The sequence below is a fragment of the Aegilops tauschii genome, chromosome 1 (assembly GCF_002575655.3).
Source record: "Aegilops tauschii subsp. strangulata cultivar AL8/78 chromosome 1, Aet v6.0, whole genome shotgun sequence".
Lineage (NCBI taxonomy): Eukaryota > Viridiplantae > Streptophyta > Magnoliopsida > Poales > Poaceae > Aegilops > Aegilops tauschii.
Window position 1 is genome coordinate 95,752,777 of NC_053035.3, and position 24,354 is coordinate 95,777,130.

At 44.2% G+C, this 24,354-nt stretch overlaps 1 pseudogene; it reads right to left on the minus strand.

Annotated features, from left to right (window-relative positions):
• Positions 1 to 17,842: 17,842 nt before the first annotated feature.
• On the minus strand, positions 17,843 to 22,164 carry LOC109781742 (uncharacterized; annotated as a pseudogene).
• Between the last annotated feature and the right edge of the window lie 2,190 nt (positions 22,165 to 24,354).

The window sequence follows — 24,354 nt, forward strand, 5'->3', positions numbered from 1 at the left end:
AACTTTCAACTAAATTTTCTCTAGGAACATATCTTAAACAGTAGAACTAAAGCGCAAGCTATGACATAATTTGCAAAGACCTTTTGACTATGTTCATGATAATTATGTTCATCTGATTATTTAATGAACTCCCACTCAGATAGACATCCCTCTAGTCATCTACGTGATACATGATCCGAGTCAAACTATGCCGTGTCCGATCATCACGTGAGACGGACTAGTCATCATCGGTGAACATCTCCATGTTGATCGTATCTACTATACGACTCATGTTCGACCTTTCGGTCTCTTGTGTTCCGAGGCCATGTCTGTACATGCTAGGCTCGTCAAGTCAACCTAAGTGTTTCGCATGTGTTCCGAGGCCATGTCTGTACATGCCAGGCTCGTCAACACCCATTGTATTCGAACGTTAGAATCTATCACACCCGATCATCACGTGGTGCTTCGAAACAACGAACCTTCGCAACGGTGCACAGTTAGGGGGAACACGTCTCTTGAAATTTTAGTGAGGGATCATCTTATTTATGCTACCGTCGTTCTAAGCAAATAAGATGTAAACATGATAAACATCACATGCAAATCATAAAGTGACGTGATATGGCCAATATCATCTTGCGCCTTAGATCTCCATCTTCGAGGCGCGCCATGATCACCTTCATCGCCGGCATGACACCATGATCTCCATCATCGTGTCTTCATGAAGTTGTCTCGCCAACTATTACTTCTACTACTATGGCTAACGGTTAGCAATAAAGTAAAGTAATTACATGGCATTTTGACACGCAGGTCATACAATAAATTAAGACAACTCCTATGGCTCCTGTCGGTTGTCATACTCATCGACATGCAAGTCGTGATTCCTATTACAAGAACATGATCAATCTCATACATCACATATATCATTCATCACATCCTTTGGGCCATATCACATCACATAGCATACCCTGCAAAAACAAGTTAGACGTCCTCTAATTGTTGTTGCATGTTTTACGTGGCTGCTATGGGTTTCTAGCAAGAACGTTTCTTACCTACGCAAAAGCCACAACGTGATATGCCAATTTCTATTTACCCTTCATAAGGACCCTTTTCATCGAATCTGATCCGACTAAAGTGGGAGAGACAGACACCCGCTAGCCACCTTATGCAACTAGTGCATGTCAGTCGGTGGAACCTGTCTCACGTAAGAGTACGTGTAAGGTCGGTCCGGGCCGCTTCATCCCACGATGCCGCCGAATCAAGATAAGACTAGTAACGGCAAGTAAATTGACAAAATTAACGCCCACAACTACTTTGTGTTCTACTCGTGTAGAAACTACGCATAGACCTAGCTCATGATGCCACTGTTGGGGAACGTAGCAGAAATTCAAAAAATTTCTATGCATCACCAAGATCAATCTATGGAGTAATCTAGCAACGAGGGGAAGGGGAGTGCATCTACATACCATTGTAGATCGTGATGCGGAAGCGTTGCAAGAACGCGGATGAAGGAGTCGTACTCGTATTAATTCAGATCGCGGTTGATTCCGATCTAAGCACCGAAGAACGGTGCCTCCGCGTTCAACACACGTGCAGCCCGGTGACGTCTCCCACGCCTTGATCCAGCAAGGAGAGAGGGAGAGGTTGGGGAAGACTCCGTCCAGCAGCATCACAACGGCATGGTGGTGATGGAGGAGCGTGGCAATCCTGCAGGGCTTCGCCAAGCACCGCGGGAGAGGAGGAGGGAGAGGGGTAGGGCTGCGCCAAGAGAGAGGAAGTCTCATGTGTTTGGTAGCCCCAAAACCCCCACTATATATAGGGGAGGGGGAGGGGCTGCACCCCCATCTAGGGTTTCCCCCCCCAAGGGGTGCGGCCAGCCCTAGATCCATCTAGGGGGGCGGCCAAGGGAGGAGAGAGGGGGGCGCACCACTAGGTGGGCCTTAGGCCCATCTGAGCCTAGGGTTTCCCCCTTCCCCCCTTCCTGCGCCCTGGGCCCCTTGTGGGAGGCGCACCAGCCCACCTAGGGGCTGGTCCCTTCCCACACTTGGCCCACGCAGTCCTCTGGGGCCGGTGGGCCCCACTTGGTGGAGCCCCGGGGACCCTGCCGGTGGTCCCGGTACGTTACCGATAGCACCCGAAACTTTTCCGGTGACCAAAACAGGACTTCCCATATATAAATCTTTACCTCCGGACCATTCCGGAACTCCTCGTGACGTCCGGGACTCCGAACAACATTCGGTAACCACGTATATCTATTCCCTATAACCCTAGCATCATCGAACCTTAAGTCTGTAGACCCTACGGGTTCGGGAACCATGCAGACATGACCGAGACGTTCTCCGGTCAATAACCAACAGCGGGATCTGGATACCCATGTTGGCTCCCACATGTTCCATGATGATCTCATCGGATGAACCACGATGTCGGGGATTCAATCAATCCCGTATACAATTCCCTTTGTCTATCGGTATGTTACTTGCCCGAGATTTGATCGTCGGTATCCCGATACCTTGTTCAATCTCGTTACCGGCAAGTCTCTTTACTCGTTCCGTAACACATTATCCCGTGATCAACTCCTTGGTCACATTGTGCACATAATGATGATGTCCTACCGAGTGGGCCCAGAGATACCTCTCCGTTCACACGGAGTGACAAATCCCAGTCTCGATTCGTGCCAACCCAACAGACACTTTCGGAGATACCTGTAGTGCACCTTTATAGCCACCCAGTTACGTTGTGACGTTTGGTACACCCAAAGCATTCCTACGGTATCCGGGAGTTGCACAATCTCATGGTCTAAGGAAATGATACCTGACATTAGAAAAGCTCTTAGCAAACGAACTACACGATCTTGTGCTAGGCTTAGGATTGGGTCTTATCCATCACATCATTCTCCTAATGATGTGATCCCGTTATCAACGACATCCAATGTCCATGGTCAGGAAACCGTAACCATCTATTGATCAACGAGCTAGTCAACTAGAGGCTTACTAGGGACATGGTGTTGTCTATGTATCCACACATGTATCTGAGTTTCCTATCAATACAATTTTAGCATGGATAATAAACGATTATCATGAACAAGGAAATATAATAATAACCAATTTATTATTGCCTCTAGGGCATATTTCCAACAGTCTCCCACTTGCACTAGAGTCAATAATCTAGTTCACATCACCATGTGATTAACACTCACAGCTCACATCACCATGTGACCAACATCTAAAGAGTTTACTAGAGTCAACAATCTAGTTCACATCACTATGTCATTAATACTCAATGAGTTCTGGTTTGATCATGTTATGCTTGTGAGAGAGGTTATTAGTCAATGGGTCTGAACCTTTCAGATCCGTGTGTGCTTTACGAATATCTATATCATCTTGTGGATGCTACCACGCGCTACTTGGAGCCATTTCAAATAACTGCTCTACCATACGAATCCGGTTTACCCTTTAAGCAACGAGTGCTCGCAACGGTGAAACCAGTCTCGCATAAGCGTACGCGTAATGTTGGTCCGGGCCGCTTCATCTCACAATACCGCTGAACCAAAGTATGACATGCTGGTAAGCAGTATGACTTATATCGCCCACAACTCACTTGTGTTCTACTCGTGCATAGCATCAACGCATAAAACCAAGCTCGGATGCCACTGTTGGGGAACGTAGTAATTTCAAAAAAATTCCTACGCACACGCAAGATCATGGTGATGCATAGCAACGAGAGGGGAGAGTGTTGTCCATGTACCCTCGTAGACCGATAGCGGAAGCGTATCACAACGCGGTTGATGTAGTCGTACGTCTTCACGATCCGACTGATCAATTACCGAACGCACAGCAACTGGCAGGAGCCATGTACCCTCGGGTCTGTCTCTCTCACTTTAGTTGAACCGAGTGTGGCTACGCCCGGTCCTTGCGAAGGTTAAAACAGCACCAACTTGACAAACTATCGTTGTGGTTTTGATGCGTAGGTAAGAACGGTTCTTGCTAAGCCCGTAGCAGCCACGTAAAACTTGCAACAACAAAGTAGAGGACGTCTAACTTGTTTTTGCAGGGCATGTTGTGATGTGATATGGTCAAGACATGATGTGATATAATTTGTTGTATGAGATGATCATGTTTTGTAACCGAGTTATCGGCAACTGGCAGGAGCCATATGGTTGTCGCTTTATTGTATGAAATGCAATCGCCATGTAATTGTTTTACTTTACCACTAAGCGGTAGCGATAGTCGTAAAAGCAATAGTTGGCGAGACGACAACGATGCTACGATGGAGATCAAGGTGTCGCACCGGTGACGATGGTGATCATGACGGTGCTTCGGAGATGGAGATCACAAGCACAAGATGATGATGGCCATATCATATCACTTATATTGATTGCATGTGATGTTTATCTTTTATGCATCTTATCTTGCTTTGATTGACGGTAGCATTATAAGATGATCTCTCACTAAAATTTCAAGATAAAAGTGTTCTCCCTGAGTATGCACCGTTGCAAAAGTTCTTCGTGCTGAGACACCACGTGATGATCGGGTGTGATAGGCTCTACGTTCAAATACAACGGGTGCAAAACAGTTGCACATGCAGAATACTCAGGTTAAACTTGACGAGCCTAGCATATGCAGATATGGCCCCGGAACACTGAGACCGAATGGTCGAGCGTGAATCATATAGTAGATATGATCAACATAGTGATGTTCACCATTGAAAACTACTCCATTTCACGTGATGATCGGTTATGGTTTAGTTGATATGGATCACGTGATCACTTAGAGGATTAGAGGGATGTCTATCTAAGTGGGAGTTCTTAAGTAATATGATTAATTGAACTTAAATTTATCATGAACTTAGTCCTGATAGTATTTTGCAAATTATGTTGTAGATCAATAGCTCGCGTTGTTGCTTCCCTGTGTTTATTTTTGATATGTTCCTAGAGAAAAATTATGTTGAAAGATGTTAGTAGCAAAGATGCGGATTGGATCCGTGATCTGAGGATTATCCTCATTGCTGCACAGAAGAATTATGTCCTTGATGCACCGCTAGGTGACAGACCTATTGCAGGAGCAGATGCAGACGTTATGAACGTTTGGCTAGCTTAATATGATGACTACTTGATAGTTTAGTGCACCATGCTTAACGGCTTAGAATCGGGACTTCAAAGACGTTTTGAACGTCATGAACCATATGAGATGTTCCAGGAGTTGAAGTTAATATTTCAAGCAAATACCCGAGTTGAGAGATATGAAGTCTCCAACAAGTTCTATAGCTAAAAGATGGAGGAGAATCGCTCAACTAGTGAGCATGTGCTCAGATTGTCTGGGTACTACAATCGCTTGAATCAAGTGGGAGTTAATCTTCCAGATAAAATAGTGATTGACAGAATTCTCTAGTCACCATCACCAAGTTAGTAGAACTTCGTGATGAACTATAGTATGCAAGGGATGACGAAAGTAATTCCCGAGCTCTTCGTGATGCTGAAATCGACGAAGGTAGAAATCAAGAAAAACATCAAGTGTTGATGGTTAACAAGACCACTAGTTTCAAGAAAAGGGCAAAGGGATAGAAGGGGAACTTCAAGAAGAACGGCAAGCAAGTTGCTGCTCAAGTGAAGAAGCCTAAGTCTGGTCCTAAGCCTGAGACTAAGTGCTTCTACTGCAAAGGGACTGGTCACTAGAAGCGGAACTACCCCAAGTATTTGGGGGATAAGAAGGATGGCAAAGTGAACAAAGGTATATTGGATATACATGTTATTGATGTGTACTTTACTAGTGTTTATAGCAACCCCTCGGTATTTGATACTGGTTCAGTTGCTAAGAATAGTAACTCGAAACGGGAGTTGCAGAATAAACAGAGACTAGTAAAAGGCGAGGTGACGATGTGTGTTGGAAGTAATTCCAAGATTGATATGATCATCATCGCACACTCCCTATACTTTCAGGATTAGTGTTGAAACTAAATAAGTGTTATTTGGTGTTTGCGTTGAGCATGAATATGATTTGATCATGTTTGTTGCAATACGGTTATTCATTTAAATTAGAGAATAATTGTTGTTCTGTTTACATGAATAAAACCTTCTATGGTCATACACCCAATGAAAATGGTTCGTTGGATCTCGATCGTAGTGATACACATATTCATAATATTGAAGCCAAAAGATGCAAAGTTAATAATGATAGTGCAACTTATTTTGGCACTGCGGTTTAGGTCATATTGGTGTAAAGCGCATGAAGAAACTCCATGCTAATGGGATTTTGGAATCACTTGATTATGAATCACTTGATGCTTGCGAACCATGCCTTATGGGCAAGATGACTAAGACTCCGTTCTCCGGAACAATGGAGCGAGCAACTGACTTATTGGAAATAATACATACTGATGTATGCGATCCGATGAGTGCTGAGGCTCGCGGCGGGTATCGTTATTTTCTGACCTTCACAGATGATTTGAGCAGATATGGGTATATCTGCTTGATGAAACATAAGTCTGAAACAATTGAAAAGTTCAAAGAATTTCGGAGTGAAGTGGAAAATCATCGTGACAAGAAAATAAGGTTTCTACGATCTGATCGCGGAGACAAATATTTGAGTTACGAGTTTGGTCTTCAAATTAAAACAATGTGGAATAGTTTCACAAATTCGTGCCACCTGGAACACCACAAATGGTGTGTCCGAACGTCATAACCGTACTTTATTGGATATAGTGTAATCTATGATGTTTCTTACCGATTCACCACTATAGTTTTGGGGTTATGCATTAGAGACAGCTGCATTCACGTTAAATAGGGTACCATCTAAATCCGTTGAGACGACATCTTATGAACTGTGGTTTGGCAAGAAACCAAAGTTGTCGTTTCTTAAAGTTTGGGGTTGCGATGCTTATGTGAAAAAGTTTCATCCTGATAAGCTTGAACCTAAATTGGAGAAATGTGTCTTCATAGGATACCCAAAGGAGACTGTTGGTACACCTTCTATCACAGATTCGAAGGCAAGACATTCGTTGCTAAGAATGGATCCTTTCTAGAGAAGGAATTTCTCTCGAAAGAAGTGAGTGCGAGGAAAGTAGAACTTGATGAGGTAACTGTACCTCATCGCTTATTGGAAAGTAGTTCATCACAGAAAACCGGTTCCTGTGACACCTACACCAATTAGTGGGGAAGTTAATGATGATGATCATGAAACTTCAGATCAAGTTGTTATTGAACCTCGCAGGTCAACCAGAGTAAGATCCGCACCAGAGTGGTACGGTAATCCTGTTCTTGAGGTTATGTTACTAGACCATGACGAACCTACGAACTATGAAGAAGTGATGGTGAGCCCAGATTCTGCAAAATGGCTTGAGGTCATGAAATCTGAGATGGGATCCATGTATGAGAACAAATTATGGACTTTGATTGACTTGCCCAATGATCGACGAGCCATAAAAAATAAATGGATCTTCAAGAGGAAGACGGACGCTGATAGTAGTGTTACTATCTACAAAGCTAGACTTGTCGGAAAAAGGTTTTTGACAAAATTCAAAGTGTTGAATACGATGAGATTTTCTCACTCGCAGCGATGCTTAAGTCTGTCCGAATCATGTTAGCAATTGCCGCATTTTATGAAATCTGGCAAATGGATAAACAAAACTGCATTCCTTAATGGATTCATTAAAGAAGAGTTGTATATGATGCAACCAGAAGGTTTTGTCAATCCTAAAGGTGCTAACAAAATATGCAAACTCCAGCGATCCATCTATGGACTGGTGCAAGCATCTCGGAGTTGGAATATACGCTTTGATAAGTTGATCAAAGCATATAGTTTTATACAGACTTGCGGTGAAGCCTGTATTTACAAGAAACTGAGTGGGAGCACTACATCATTTCTGATAAGTATATGTGAATGACATATTGTTGATCGGAAATAATGTAGAATTATTCTGCAAAGCAGAAAGGAGTGTATGAAAGGAGTTTTTCAAAGAAAGACCTCGGTGAAGCTGCTTACATATTGAGCATCAAGATCTATAGAGATAGATCAAGACGCTTGATAAGTTTTTTCAATGAGTACATATCTTAACAAGATTTTGAAGTAGTTCAAAATGGAACAGTCAAAGAAAGAGTTTCTTGCCTGTGTTACAAGGTGTGAAATTGAGTAAGACTCAAAGCCCGACCACGGCAGAAGATAGAAAAAGAATGAAAGTCATTACCTATGCCTCGGCCATAGGTTCTATAAAGTATGCCATGCTGTGTACCAGATCTATTGTATACCCTACCACTGATTTTGGCAAGGGAGTACAATAATGATCTAGGAGTAGATCACTGGACAGCGGTCAAAATTATCTTTAGTGGAATAAGGATATGTTTCTCGATTATGGAAGTGACAAAAGGTTCGTCGTAAAGGGTTACGTCGATGCAAGTTTTGACACTAATCTAGATGACTCTAAGTCTCGGTCTAGATTGAAAGAGGGAGCAATTAGCTAGAGTAGCTGCGTGCAGAGCATTGTAGACATAGAAATTTGCAAAATACTTGCGGATCTGAATGTGACAGACCCCTTGACTAAAATTATCTCACAAGCAAAACATGATCACACCTTAGTACTCTTTGGGTGTTAATCACATAAGCGATGTGAACTAGATTACTGACTCTAGTAAACCCTTTGGGTGTTGGTCACATGACAATGTGAACTATGGGTGTTAATCACATGGTGATGTGAATTATTGATGTTAAATCACATGGCGATGTGAACTAGATTATTGACTCTAGTGCAAGTGGGAGACTGAAGGAAATATGCCCTAGAGGCAATAATAAAGTTATTATTTATTTCCTTATATCATGATAAATGTTTATTATTCATGCTAGAATTGTATTACCCGGAAATATAATACATGTGTGAATACATAGACAAATAGAGTGTCACTAGTATGCCTCTACTTGACTAGCTCGTTAATCAAAGATGGTTATGTTTCCTAGCCATAGACATGAGTTGTCATTTGATTAATGGGATCACCTCATTAGGAGAATGACGTGATTGACTTGACCCATTCCGTTAGCTTAGCACACGATCGTTTAGTATGTTGCTATTGCTTTCTTCATGACTTATACATGTTCCTATGACTGTGAGATTATGCAACTCCCGTTTACCGGAGGAACATTTTGTGTGCTACCAAACGTCACAACGTAACTGGGTGATTATAAAGGTGCTCTACAAGTGTCTCCAAAGGTACTTGTTGGGTTGGCGTATTTCGAGATTAGGATTTGCCACTCCGATTGTCGGAGAGGTATCTCTGGGGCCACTCAGTAATGCACATCACTATATGCCTTGCAAGCATTGTAACTAATGAGTTAGTTGCGGGATGATGTATTACGGAACGAGTAAAGAGACTTGCCGGTAACGAGATTGAACTAGGTATCGAGATACCGACGATCGAATCTCGGGCAAGTAACATACCGATGACAAAGGGAACAACGTATGTTATTATGCGGTCTGACCGATAAAGATCTTCGTAGAATATGTAGGAACCAATATGAGCATCCAGGTTCCGCTATTGGTTATTGACCGGAGAGGTGTCTCGGTCATGTCTACATAGTTCTCGAACCCGTAGGGTCCGCACGCTTAACGTTACGATGACGGTTATATTATGAGTTTATGTGTTTTGATGTACCGAAGGAGTTCGGAGTCCCGGATGAGATCGGGGACATGACGAGGAGTCTCGAAATGGCCGAGACGTAAAGATCGATATATTGGACGACTATATTCGGACTTCGGAAAGGTTCCGAGTGATTCGGGTATTTTTCGGAGTACCGGAGAGTTACGGGAATTCGTATTGGGCCTTAATGGGCCATACGGGAAAGGAGAGAAAGGCCTCAAAAGGTGGTTGCGCCCCTCCCCATGGTCTGGTCCGAATTGGACTAGGGAAGGGGGGCGCCCCCTTCCTTTCTTCTTCTTTTCCCTTCCCTTTTTCCTATTCCATGTGGGAGGAGGAATCCTACTAGGACTAGGGAGTCCTAGTAGGACTCCACCCTTCTAGCGCGTCCCAGGGGCTGGCCGGCCTCCCCTCCTCCATCCTTTATATACGGGGGCAGGGGGGCACCCCATAGACACACAATTGATATACGATATTTTAGCCGTGTGCAGTGCCCCCCTCCACCAGATTACACCACGATAATATCGTTGCGGAGCTTAGGCGAAGCCCTGCATCTGTAGAATATCATCATCGTCACCACGCCGTCGTGCTGACGAAACTCTCCCTCAACACTCGGCTGGATCGGAGTTCGAGGGACGTCATCGAGCTGAACGTGTGCTGAACTCGGAGGTGCCGTGTGTTCGGTACTTGATCGGTCGGATCGTGAAGACGTACGACTACATCAACCGCGTTGTGATAACGCTTCCGCTATCGGTCTACGAGGGTACGTGGACAACACTCTTCCCTCTCGTTGCTATGCATCACCATGATCTTGCGTGTGCGTAGGAATTTTTTTGAAATTACTACGTTCCCCAACATGTAGTACCCAGACAATCTGATCACATGCTCACTGCTTGAGCTATTCTCCTCCATCTTTTAGCTATAGAACTTGTTGGAGACTTCATATCTCTCAACTCGGGTATTTGCTTGAAATATTAACTTCAACTCCTGGAACATCTCATATGGTCCATGACGTTCAAAACGTCTTTGAAGTCCCGATTCTAAGCCGTTAAGCATGGTGCACTAAACTATCAAGTAGTCATCATACCAAGCTTTTGTCAAACGTTCATAACGTCTGCATCTGCTCCTGCAATAGGCCTGTCACCTAGCGGTGCATCAAGGACATAATTCTTCTGTGTAGCAATGAGGATAATCCTCAGATCACGGATCCAATTCGCGTCTTTGCTACTAACATCTTTCGACATAATTTTTCTCTAGGAACATATCAAAAATAAACACAGGGAAGCAACAACGCGAGCTATTGATCTACAATATAATTTGCAAAATACTATCAGGACTAAGTTCATGATAAATTTAAGTTCAATTAATCATATTACTTAAGAACTCCCACTTAGATAGACATCCCTCTAATCTTCTAAGTGATCACGTGATCCATATCAACTAAACCATGTCCGATCATCACGTGAGATGGAGTAGTTTCAATGGTGAACATCACTATGTTGATCATATCTATTATATGATTCACGCTCGACCTTTCCGTCTCAGTGTTCCGAGTCCATATTTGTTATATGCTAGGCTCGTCAAGTTTAACCTGAGTATTCCGCGTGTGCAACTGTTTTGCACCCGTTGTATTTGAACGTAGAGCCTATCACACCCGATCATCACGTGGTGTCTCAGCACGAAGAACTTTCGCAACGGTGCATACTCAGGGAGAACACTTATACCTTGATAATTTAGTGAGAGATCATCTTATAATGCTACCGTCAATCAAAGCAAGATAAGATGCATAAAAGATAAATATCACATGCAATCAATATAAGTGATATGATATGGCCATCATCATCTTGTGCTTGTGATCTCCATCTCCGAAGCACCGTCATGATCACCATCGTCACCGGCGTGACACCTTGATCTCCATCGTAGCATCGTTGTCGTCTCGCCAACTTATGCTTCTACGACTATCGCTACCGCTTAGTGATAAAGTAAAGCATTACAGGGCGTTTGCATTGCATACAATAAAGCGACAACCATATGGCTCCTGCCAGTTGCCGATAACTTGGTTACAAAACATGATCATCTCATACAATAAAATATAGCATCATGCCTTGACCATATCACATCACAACATGCCCTGCAAAAACAAGTTAGACGTCCTCTACTTTGTTGTTGCAAGTTTTACGTGGCTGCTACGGGCTTATCAAGAACCGTTCTTACCTACGCATCAAAACCACAACGATAGTTTGTCAAGTTGGTGCTATTTTAACCTTCGCAAGGACCGGGCGTAGCCACACTCGGTTCAACTAAAGTGAGAGAGACAGACACCCGCCGGTCACCTTTAAGCAACGAGTGCTCGTAACGATGAAACCAGTCTCGCGTAAGCGTACGCGTAATGTCGGTCCGGGCCGCTTCATCTCACAATACCGCTGAACCAAAGTATGACATGCATGCTGGTATGCAGTATGACTTATATCGCCCACAACTCACTTGTGTTCTACTCGTGCATATGACATCTACGCATAAAACCAGACTCGGATACCACTGTTGGGGAACGTAGTAATTTCAAAAAAATTCCTACGCACACGCAAGATCATGGTGATGCATAGCAACGAGAGGGGAGAGTGTTGTCCACGTACCCTCGTAGACCGAAAGCGGAAGCGTTAATACAACGCGGTTGATGTAGTCGTACGTCTTCATGATCCGACCGATCAAGTACCGAACGCACGACACCTCCGAGTTCAGCACACGTTCAGCTCGATGACGTCCCTCGAACTCCGATCCAGCCGAGTGCTGAGGGAGAGTTTCGTCAGCACAACGGCGTGGTGACGATGATGATGTTCTATCGACGCAGGGCTTCGCCTAAGCACCGCTACGATATTATCGAGGTGTAATATGGTGGAGGGGGGCACCGCACACGGCTAAGAGATCAATAGATCAATTGTTGTGTCTATGGGGTGCCCCCTGCCCCCATATATAAAGGAGCGGGGGGGGAGGCGGCCGGCCTAGGAGGAGGGCGCGCCAAGGGGGGGAGTCCTACTCCCACCGGGAGTAGGACTCCTCCTTTCCATGTTGGAGTAGGAGAGAAGGAAAGAGGGGGAGAGGGAGAAGGAAAAGGGGGCTGCACCCCTTGTCCAATTCGGACCAGAGGGGGGGTGCGCGCCTCCTTCCTTTTGGCCTCTCTCCTCTATTCCCGTATGGCCCAATAAGGCCCAATACTTCTCCCGGCGAATTCCCGTAACTCTCCGGTACTCCGAAAAATACCCGAATCACTCGGAACCTTTCCGAAGTCCGAATATAGTCGTCCAATATATCGATCTTCACGTCTCGGCCATTTCGAGACTCCTCGTCATGTCCCCAATCTCATCCGGGACTCCGAACTACCTTTGGTACATCAAAACACATAAACTCGTAATATAACCGTCATCGAACTTTAAGCGTGCGGACCCTACGGGTTCGAGAACTATGTAGACATGACCGAGACACGTCTCCGGTCAATAACCAATAGCGGAACTTGGATGCTCATATTGGCTCCCACATATTCTACGAAGATCTTTATCGGTCAGACTGCATAACAACATACGTTGTTCCCTTTGTCATCGGTATGTTACTTGCCCGAGATTCGATCGTCGGTATCTCAATACCTAGTTCAATCTCGTTACCGGCAAGTCTCTTTACTCGTTCCGTAATACATCATCCTGCAACTAACTCATTAGTTACAATGCTTGCAAGGCTTATAGTGATGTGCATTACCGAGAGGGCCCAGAGATACCTCTCCGACAATCGGAGTGACAAATCCTAATCTCGAAATACGCCAACCCAACAAGTACCTTCGGAGACACCTGTAGAGCACCTTGATAATCACCCAGTTACGTTGTGACGTTTGGTAGCGCACAAAGTGTTCCTCCGGTAAACGGGAGTTGCATAATCTCATAGTCATAGGAACATGTATAAGTCATGAAGAAAGCAGTATCAACATACTAAATGATCGAGTGCTAAGCTAACGGAATGGGTCAAGTCAATCACATCATTCTCCTAATGATGTGATCCCGTTAATCAAATAACAACTCTTTGTCCATGGTTAGGAAACATAACCATCTTTGATTAACGAGTTAGTCAAGTAGAGGCATACTAGTGATAGTCTGTTTGTCTATGTATTCACACATGTATCATGTTTCCGGTTAATACAATTCTAGTATGAATAATAAACATTTATCATGATATAAGGAAATAAATAATAACTTTATTATTGCCTCTAGGGCATATTTCCTTCAGGCGGACGGGCGGAACCAATGGCGGGCGGCGGCGGGAGGAGGTGGGGAAAGGGCGCGGGCTGAAATGTGCCTCCCGCCAACCGCTTTCCTGGGATACGAGGCACCGTAGGAGCTAGGCGGAAACCTGCGTATTCGCGAGTTGGAGCCGAGATTTTTACGGGTCGGCCGCGTTTGCGGTGTCTGTTCGGACAGGATTTTTCGCGCCAACCCACATTTTGTCGGTTATTTTACGGGTCGCGACTTTTTACAGGGTCTGCTAGAGATGCTCTAAGTCTACCAAAGTGGGAAGTTAGTTCAAACTGAACTGAATCGCTAAAAATTTGCTATAACTAAGCTGGCCTGTTTTGACTATGGAGCGGGGCGGATCGGCGCCGCCCTGCATCCCTATCCGTTTCCCCCTTTTTTCCTCTAGTTTTCTCCAGTGATTTTTGTTATTTTTTAATTTTATTTTCTTCTCTTTCCTCATTTCTTTATTTTTCTGAGGCCATTTCATTTTTGTTTGTTTTATATTCTTTTACCATTTTTGTTTCTGTTTGCCAATCCGTGGATATATTTTTTTGAATATTTTCTAAAATTCATGATCCCTTTTAATCTACTTTCGCAAACTCGTGAACATCTTTTCAAGTTTGTGAAACACATCTTTTGATTTCGTGAGTTTATATAAAATTTTGAAATTTATGAAAATTTAAAAATAGTTTCGAAATTGTGAACATTATTTAAAATACCAAATAAATTTTTTGGAGGGGTTAAAATACCAAATAAATGGAACAGACCCCAAACGCGCACTGGGCTGGCCCACCGAACACACAAGTGCATATTTTTCTTGCTGGTTTCAGACAGCTTTTTGTATTTAGTAATGTTTTTTTATCTGATTTGGTTTATTTCTCAAAATTTTCATCCTTTTTAAAATAATAAATTTCACAAATGATGAAACATGTTGATGAATTTATAAAATTGTTCACAGGTTAAAGAAGTGTTTAAGAATTGAGAAATGTTCAAGATTTCTAAAATCTTTGTGAATTTTTGAAAAATCATATTTTTATTAAATTTATATTGTTGAATTTTTTTATTTTAAAAAATATAAGGGAAACTAAAAATACTTACGATTTTCAAATATGATCACGATTTAGCAAAACATTCACTGTCTATACCTACTAATAAAGGGAGGTAATATTCCGGAATTGCATAGGAGCGCTCGGCGACGATGCCCACTGGAATCGTACCCACCCACTTGCCTCGGGATCAACAACCACTATATTAGCCTCTCCGTATTACCTTCATTTATCGTCCGGTATCTCTGTCGCCTCGTATGTAATTATGGCTGTATTCTCAGAGGGTTCTGTCCTGACACGTTGTCGAGGTGTTCTAGATGCTGAGAGGCTCACCTACCAGAGCTCAACCACCTTGTACTATGCTCAGTGCAAAGACACTCTCGCTTGTTGTACTGTTCTTTTGCTCAAAGGTCGCCTGAAATTGATGATGCTACTACCGACGACGCCCACTGAAATCATAAAATCATCGTTGGCTTGCTTGATGTATTGTTCTTCTGCTCGAAGGTCGCTTGAAACCAATGATACTGTCGTCGACGGTAACGGAAAGATTATCAATACTATCTATTTTTTATTCCAAAGTAACTGAGCACGCATAAAGAGCATAATTCCTGGTTTATGAAATGCTCTCTTTATGAGCATAATTCCTGGTTTATGAGAATCGTGTTTGGCTCATGATTAACCATAAAGAGCATGCTCTCGGAATTACACTACGGTTTGATTCTCATAATGCGCGGTAATTTTTCTCTTTCTACCGTACTATATACTTTTTGCCACGCAACACATTTTCACCCACTAGCCATTTACTCCATCAGTCAATGATGCGTGAAAAAGTCGCCTCTCGTCTCATCATTCAATGGCTGCGTATGGAGTTTTTTCTCTTTTTTTAATGGCGAGTTGCACCAACGTGTAGGGGAAAATATCCAGTGCTCGTAACACTTTCATGCTCCCATGCTCCAATGGGGGGGGGGGGGGGGGGGGGGGGGGGGACGACTCCAATGCTTTTTCTAGCGGCGAGTTGCACCAAAATATCCAGTGCTCGTAACACTTTCATGCTCCCATGCTCCAATGTCTAAATTGATAATTTTAAATGTTTCAAAAAATTCCAAAAAATTTGGTGATTGTTCACAAGACATGTGTTTAGATCATCTAAAAAGTTCAAAATCCAAAATCGAAATATACAATGAGAAACGAAAAAGAGAAATCTTCATGTGAATAGTGCCATTTTAGCTTTTTTTTTTTGGCACTATTCATGTTCAGTTTGTCTTTTTTTTTTCTCAATGTATATTTTGAGTTTGGATCTGAAATTTTCAGACCATGTAGATTTATGTCTTGTGAACATTCACAATTTTTTTCAAACTTTTTTGTAGTACTTATAATTATTATTTTAAAAATTGGAGCATGGGAGCATGTAGTTGTTAGGAGCACAGGATATTTACCCCTCTGTGTAGCTGATCTAGTTATGCATGTTCCTTGAGAAACAATCCTACCAGCCTTGGGCCTAATTTATTGTTGGCAAACAGGTATGTGCTATATGCCAATCTACTTTGGACGGGTGTATTAAACAACAGCAACTCATTTCATCTAATGGTGCACCGATCCCTAGACAACAAAGTAGCGGATGAGATTCCAGTGAATGTCGTCGCCGACTCCTAGTCCTCATCCGGTAGTATTCTTTGTTTGGGGTCCAAAAGGACCCCAAAGACATGAGATGAGCATCGAGTTCTGCAACACACGGAAGTGGCCATAGAAAAGGAAGATGAGTGTGGACATGGGTTTGATGTCGTGTTAAAATAGAGTATGTGAAGGTCAGGAGGGGAATCACCAATGGTAATTGTTATAGAGATCGATGATTATTTTTTCTCCGTTGCAACGCACGGGCATGTTTGCTGGTCAATGCTAATTGTTATAGAGATCTATGCTTTTTTTTTTCCGTTGCAACGCACGGGCATGTTTGCAAGGGCAGTGCTATAGATGATTTGAGAAGATCCACCGCCTCAGCAACCGTTAGATTGGCACCATTGAACGGCCCAACCCCGTCATCACCATTGCAACAGAGCACATGTTGCAGAAACCCTTTTGCAACATTAGTGTTGTTGTATCCGAAAAAAAAACATTAGTGTTGTTGCAGAATTTTTTTGTGATCACTCTTCTACAACATTGATGTTGTTGCGGAATGAATTTTGCAACATAGATGATGTTAAAGAAATTTTTTTTTCGTCTTCACTTTTCTACAATATGGATGTTGTTGCGGAAGGAACTTTTGCAACATAGATCTGTTGAAGAATATATTTTTCGCCTGCACTTTTCTGCAGCAGGGATGTTATTGCCGAAGAAGCTTTTGTAACAGAGAAGATGTTGCAGAAAAAAAATCAATGAAAATTAAGTTACAGAAACATCAACGTCGTTGCCGGCAGCACCGCAGTTGTTCGCCGTCGTCGCCACCAACCCCAAGGCCATCCACCTCTGAGCTCCCATCCCGAGCGCCGCCAATTGCTGTCGCCGGTCACACCGGCTGGCGAGCTCGCATGCTACTCCATGGGTGCTTGTCGTTGTAGCCGCTGGCTGCTGCATGCATGCTACCTCCATGGACGCCCGTGGCTGGGTTCGGGAAGAACATGGCCGGGTTGCGGTGTCCACGGGAGGCTTGCGTGGCCATGTCTGCTCGCATGCTGGTGGGCATGGGCTGGCGCTGTTGTGCTTGCATGCGTGATGGAACGAGGCTGGATGGTTTGGGGGAAGAAAGGAAGAAGGCAAGAAAAAAAATGTGGCTAGGAGTAACCCCACGAGAAGATAAGGCAGCACCCAAAGCGGTGTGCTGGTCCACTTGGACACGAGTTCCGTGAGAGGCGGCCGATGAACAAGAGAAAACCAAAGCGGTGCGCTGGTCCACTTGGACACGAGTTTCGTGGGAGGCGGCCGATGAACAAGAGAAAACCGTGCGCTGGTCCACTTGGACACGTGTTCCGTAGGAGGTGGCCGATGAATGAAAGAAAATCCGCCGAGTGTTTTCCTAAATAATGTATAGAACACATAAACTTTTTTTTACCGGATGCATGATGGACTAAATAAAATAAAATCATAAAACGACCTTTACATATCCCCTAACAGAACTGTATGACAGGTCTGTTTCAATTTTTATGAACATTTTCTAAAATTTCACGGATATTCTTTTCATATTCCCGAATATGGTTTGAATACACAATCATTTTTTAAAAATCATGAAAAAAATACATTTTCTGAACCTTTTTTTTTAAATCCTGACTTTTTTATAATATGCAAACAGCTTTTTAAAATCATGAACATTTTACAAGTAGAGTGTAACACTAATAACCTTTAGACCAAAAACGGCACAAGTAGGAGTTGCACCAAGGTTTTGCTAATCACACTTATAAAACCTTCAGACAAAAAACGGCCTCTAACTGGGAGGTGCCTTGCCAAGGTTTGCTTCTGCGCTTAATTCTTGCCTCGGCCACGCCTAGGAGGCACAACAGTCCACCCATCAGCATCAGGGGTAGGCTTGGAAGGTTTTGGCTGATCTACCGCCATATCCTCTGATGTAGCTGCTTCATCTTGCCCCATTGATGGCTCATCACCATCGTCCGAGCTATCATCATCATCCTCGGTTACCATCTGTTCATGAGAAGAAAGAAAGTTAGCTACAGGGGCTTTCTGAGTCGAAGGTACACATAAAAATAAAATCAATCAATTTTAAAGTTATGCTATGCAACGTTGTAATGACTGAGGACAACTTCAGAGAACTGTATACACGTGGTTACTCAACATATAAAGTATGTCTTCAAATAACATCGACCAGTTCTAATTAGAAAACGAGTTTAAGATCCAGATGTTAAGAGCAAAAACACAAATCAATCTAGCATTTTGCAATTAACCCCGACGAAGCAACAATCAAGCATATAAAAAGGACCACATCTTGAAGAATTAATAATTGAACAAATTATCAAACAGATCTTGGAAGTGAACTGTGAGGCTGTGTTTGGATGTAGATATCAAGACCTGGAATTAGACACTCGCATTGTGCAGACCCGAATATCCCGAATTCTAGGTGTTTGGGTGGGCCTAGCTCTAGTCAGCCTGTGTATTCGGGTTAAATATTGAGGTGCTGAACTTTTGCCTCCGCAGCCCGTTCCCGAATCTCTTAGGTTAGAGCTCGACAGTTGCGTGCATTTGGGCCGAATTGTTTTTCTCTACTCTCCTCGCTTGTCTGTCTCTCGCTCGTCCAACCCTTCCTCCCGTCCTGAAGAAACAGGAGAGGAGACGCACCAGGTAAACCTCCGCCCACAGGCTCATCCTGCTCCGCTTCCGGCGAGCCTCCGCTCGACTACCCTGTCTCCATCCACCCTCTCCCTCTCCCCAGCTAACCCGTTTCTGCTCTCCAAACGGCGCAAGTACGCCACCACCTCTCATTGTGGTGGTTGCAGGAGCTGGCACTGTCCTCTTTGTTCCTCTAGGCAGGCCTGGTCCATCTAGTTCTAGTGATTGATACAGCTCTTCTACAAATTTTAGATCCTGATGTGATGCCGCTCCTGGATGCACACGTTTCCATGCCTACATTAGTGCTTAATGTCCTTTCATGGCTAAAAGTGGACGACTAGTTCATGTACGGCTTTAGGCTAGCTGTTGAGTGCATATTATGCTATTGGTCCTAGTTCGATTCTGACCTTTGTGCTTTGTGGTGCCAATCTCAGAGACCAAGACATGGCGTTAGTATTAGTATGATGTGAATTACTCAGATATTCAGGTGACAATCGATGCATAATTTTGTGATGTGTAGTCATCGAGTCATTTTGGTATTTATCGAAACCGAATCATATATCATTTCTTCAAAACCGTATTTACCGAACTATTGCGTACAATTTTCCATGTTTTTTGGAAGTTATAAGTTGACGTGGTAATCTTAAAAACATTTGTTCGTTGTTCTTAGTTTTATTACGTGGTATATAATTATTCAAATATATTCAGATGTTAAACGGAAAATATTTTTATACATGCATAAAACATTATAATAATCATAGTCTCGTACAATTGCATTTCCTCATTTTGACCATCCAAACAACATTTGGCAGTCGACGTCAATATTAAGTCTGGGTTCTTAATACCTAAACATCCAAATAGAAATATTGGTATTCAATCTCAACATCAATATCAATATCCTCTGATATTGACACTCAAGTCTATGCAATGCCTAGCCTCCGAATGTCTACATCCAAACGGAGCTCGAGAGAATACCATCGATTCTAGGTTGCAGCACTACTGAGCTCATATGTGAGAAGATAAGCAACACAAATTACGCATGCTAAAACTAAACTTGAAATACCTGTCTACTTTGGGAAACAGCATTTCCTTGAGGACATGTATTCCTTAATTTCTCAATCGATGAAAAGTTGTTTTCCAGGCATTCTTCATGCATTATCAAAAATTGTTCAGCAACCTGTTTGCCATAAAAACTTTGAATTAATAAACATACATTGCACTGTTTACAAGCAAACCGAATACAGCTTTACACAAATGACAGAAGCAGTACATTCCGACTTGATTATGGTTAAGAAGCTTCAGGTTTTCTGCTGGATAAGCTAGAGATAAAAAATGGGGAAGATGGAAATGGGGAGGGTTGACCCATCGTCCTGCTGATCATTTAAAATAGTGGAAGAAGGGCCACAGTAGCGACCCTTAAAATACAATAGGGGAACTGGGCCAAGCAGCTAAAACCCTAAAGGTTGGTCAGAGCAGGTCAACCTTTTCAGTTACACCACCAAGTACTTAATCAGATATTCAATACTTCGACATAGTTCAGGACCTATAGCTGCGCTAAACATGGCACAAGGAAAAATAATTACCTCCCCAATGCTACCATCCGCAAAGTTAGAATTGAGGGATTTATATATGCTGTCAAACATCATATCCTCCAAGTCCTCGTAATAATATGGGCCTAAATAAAACCAATGAATATTAGATGCAGAAAGAGCATGCATAAAAAGAGTGAAACTAACAGAAAAAAGAAATCAAACCCACAAACATACAGCAGAAAAACGTAAGCCATGCCAACATCACATTTTGCACCTATGGTACAGATGAAATTAGCCGACTTTCTAAAATAAAAGGAGAATGCAACATATATTGGAGTTCTCTTTCAATATAAACTGATTTTCACCTAAGATGAAGTGCAAAATTAAATATAATGCTGTGATCAAGCTACGTGCTTGAAAACTAAAAATCAACATAAGTAAATGATGAGCAAAATACAGAAGCTCAAATTTTGAAATACAGACTATTACGAAATTCCACACTAGACTTTTTTTACCTATTGGACGACATGGCTCCAATATATCGTACCTAATTGAATAATTTCGTCCAATACTGTCCGGCTTTGGAGTTGGTGGAACTCTGAACCCAAACTGGCACAGAACCAAGCAACGCAAGTCCTCTATAGAACTATCCGAATTGAACAGCGCCAACAGATCGAAGGAGCCATCTTCCTATCAGCGAGTTCAGCCCCGAAACCCCGACAAGAGGGAACATCGCGAGGCTGGCTTAAAATTGGTCCGAGAGACACCTTTACTACCGGATCCCGCACGGACTTCCATCGTGTAGAAGATAATTACACGAGGACGTTGAAGGGAGGGGGCAGTGGATACCCTTGGAGTTGGTGAACCAGGAGAGGATGGACGCGGCGAGCTGGTCGGCCTTGGCGCGGGACGGGGCCGCCCCACTCGTTCTCCACAGCCATCTGCAGCGCCGTCCACCGCCCGAACACCAGCCCGATTCCCTCCTGGAGCGCTGCATTCGCCTGGGGCGAGAGCGATCCGCCGCCGCTAGTGGATGCCGACATGGTGCTGCGAGAGTCCTAGGGAGGCGGCTAGGATTTTGACCTTTTGGTGTTCTCTGGTAACAGAATCGATGGTGGTTGTGGACAAGGAGAGAGCCGATGAGGAGAGGATCTTCCGCCCGGCGGTTGCTGGAGGGCGGCGTGGCGCGTGGCGGTGGCGGGCTAGGGCTAGGGGCGGGAAAATATCTAGTGATACGGGGCATAACATGATACCCAAGAACTTTGGTGCCTTCGATCTACATGCAAGGGACAGGATCAACTCACTCATCATTAGTATCTTGCAGCCGTCAGGTCACCGTCAATGTTTGTCATAACAAAAACAATGGCGTGTGATCGTCAGGAACACATTTTCCATTCCTGTAGTCACATCTGAAATAACCATGATCTAAATATTTATCAGAAATCTTAAAAAGAAATTGATCTCCAAAACCAACAGTACAAGCTAGCAAATGGTGTGGCATGGCAAATTTCCTAATGGCATTCCTAGCATCAAGAGATCTCTCGATCAGAAGCATTTCAACAAATTAAAGTGCACCATATGCTGCCATCTCTGTCTAGGAATTAACATGACCTTAATATATATATATTTACAAGTGTACTCTTTAGTTCACTAATTTACATAATTAAACCAAACAACTTTGGTACAGATCACTTGACGAGCTCATATTCTTCTTGTACGCTATCCTGTGTTGGGCAGGACATGACCTAGCGGCGGCGGCGGGGAAAAATTCGTATCGAAGAAGAAAGGCAAAGAGAACGAAGCGATATGCAAAATTCCCATGAGGCCTGAGCCCTCTCAATCATGTGCATCCTGTCCAGATCCAACGGGCGCTTGGTGCTGGATTATGGGATCATATCACACCCTGTATCACCAGATATGCACTCTTCATTCATCGTTGATAGTGAGACATTCCATGCTCACCGAGCAGTGCTTGCTGCCCGCTCACCGGTCTTCAGAGCAGAGCTCTTCGGTTCAATGCCTGAGGCTACAATGTCATCCATCACGCTGCACGACATCACACCTGCAACATTCAAAGTTATGCTCTGGTTCATATACACGGATGAATTGCCCGTGGAAGACGAGCATGCACTATAAAAAAAAGACACATCCGTGACATTTTAGGCCGAACGATTTTTTTCTGTCATGCTTATGACACTTCTATGACGATAATTGTGACAAAATTCGGTATCATCATAGATGTGGTGGGCTCCTACTTCTATGACAAAAAATCATGACAGAAAATGGGCTTTTCGTCCTGGGCGGGCCGGAGACGCAACTGCATAACATTCTTTGGGCCGTCCATGACGGAAAAAACTGTGGTAGAAGCGAGGGCGAGGAAAATATTGGGGAGTTCCCGGTTGCGGTGGGTGGTCAGGGGCCGAGCGATGCGCGTTTCTCTCGTACACGTACGCGCGTGGGTGCGAGGCATTGGGCTCTAACTGAACCCGAGCGAGGCGTTCGCCTACTGAACTCGAGCGATTGCACTGCAGGCTACGCGTTACTGAACCCGAGCGATCGATCGATGGCTGTTAACTGAACCCGATCGAGCGATTCCTTCGCTACTGCTACTAACTGAAGCCGATCGAACCAAGCTGCCTCTTCCCTTGATGAACAGTGAGCGTTGTTGGGGGGTGGATGAACAGTTCCCGATGGGGGTTTGGATTAACAGGAACCCGTGGTGTTGCCGCTGGATGAACATGACCCCGATTGATCGAGCCAGTTGGGGGTGGATGAACAGGACCCCGTGGAGGGCTGGATGAACAGGACCCCGCGGAGGGCTGGTTGAACAGTAGCCAGTAGAGGGCTGGATGAACAGTAGCCCGTGGAGGGGTGGTTGAACAGGACCCCGTGGAGAGGGCTGGTTGAACAGTAGCCGGTGGAGGAGCGGTGGAGGCTGGATGAACAGGAGCCCCGTGGATGAACAGTCGCAGGTGGAGGCTGCAGGAGGTCGACGATGGATGAACAGTAGCCCGTGGAGGCTGGAGGAGGTCGACGGTGGAGATGAACAGTATCCCGTGGAGTCCCGTTTTGTGGTACGCCACACCCCTCCCGATGAACAGGACCCCCGTTTCGACCGTAGCGCTCCAACACAAGTGTGTTTCCTCCATTTTGCGGTACGCCACACCCCTCCCGATCAACAGGACCCCGTTTCGACCATAGGAGGTCCAAGAGAAGTCCGTTTCCTCCGTTTTGCGGTACACCAGACCCCTCCTGATGAACAGGATCCCGTTTCGACCGTGGCCGGTCGAACACAAGGCCGTTTCCTTCGTTCTACGGTACGCTAGGCCTCGTTTCGATCGGCTGTTCCGTCCAAACCGGTTGGCTCCCGATGAACACGAGGTATTCTGTTGCCTCCCGATGAACACGACGCATTCCGTTGCCTCCCCATGAACGCGACAACGACGCAGTTTCTCCGTTCCGACCCAGCCATGTACACGAGCCCTGGCCGTACGTATGTGCGAGTAGGCGTTCGAGACCCCTCCCGTATGTACGTACGTGGCCGTATTTACTTTCTTGCACCCTGGCTATACGTATGTGTACATGCTACGTGCGCACCTCTACTACGACACGTGCACACCTCTACTACGACACGTGCC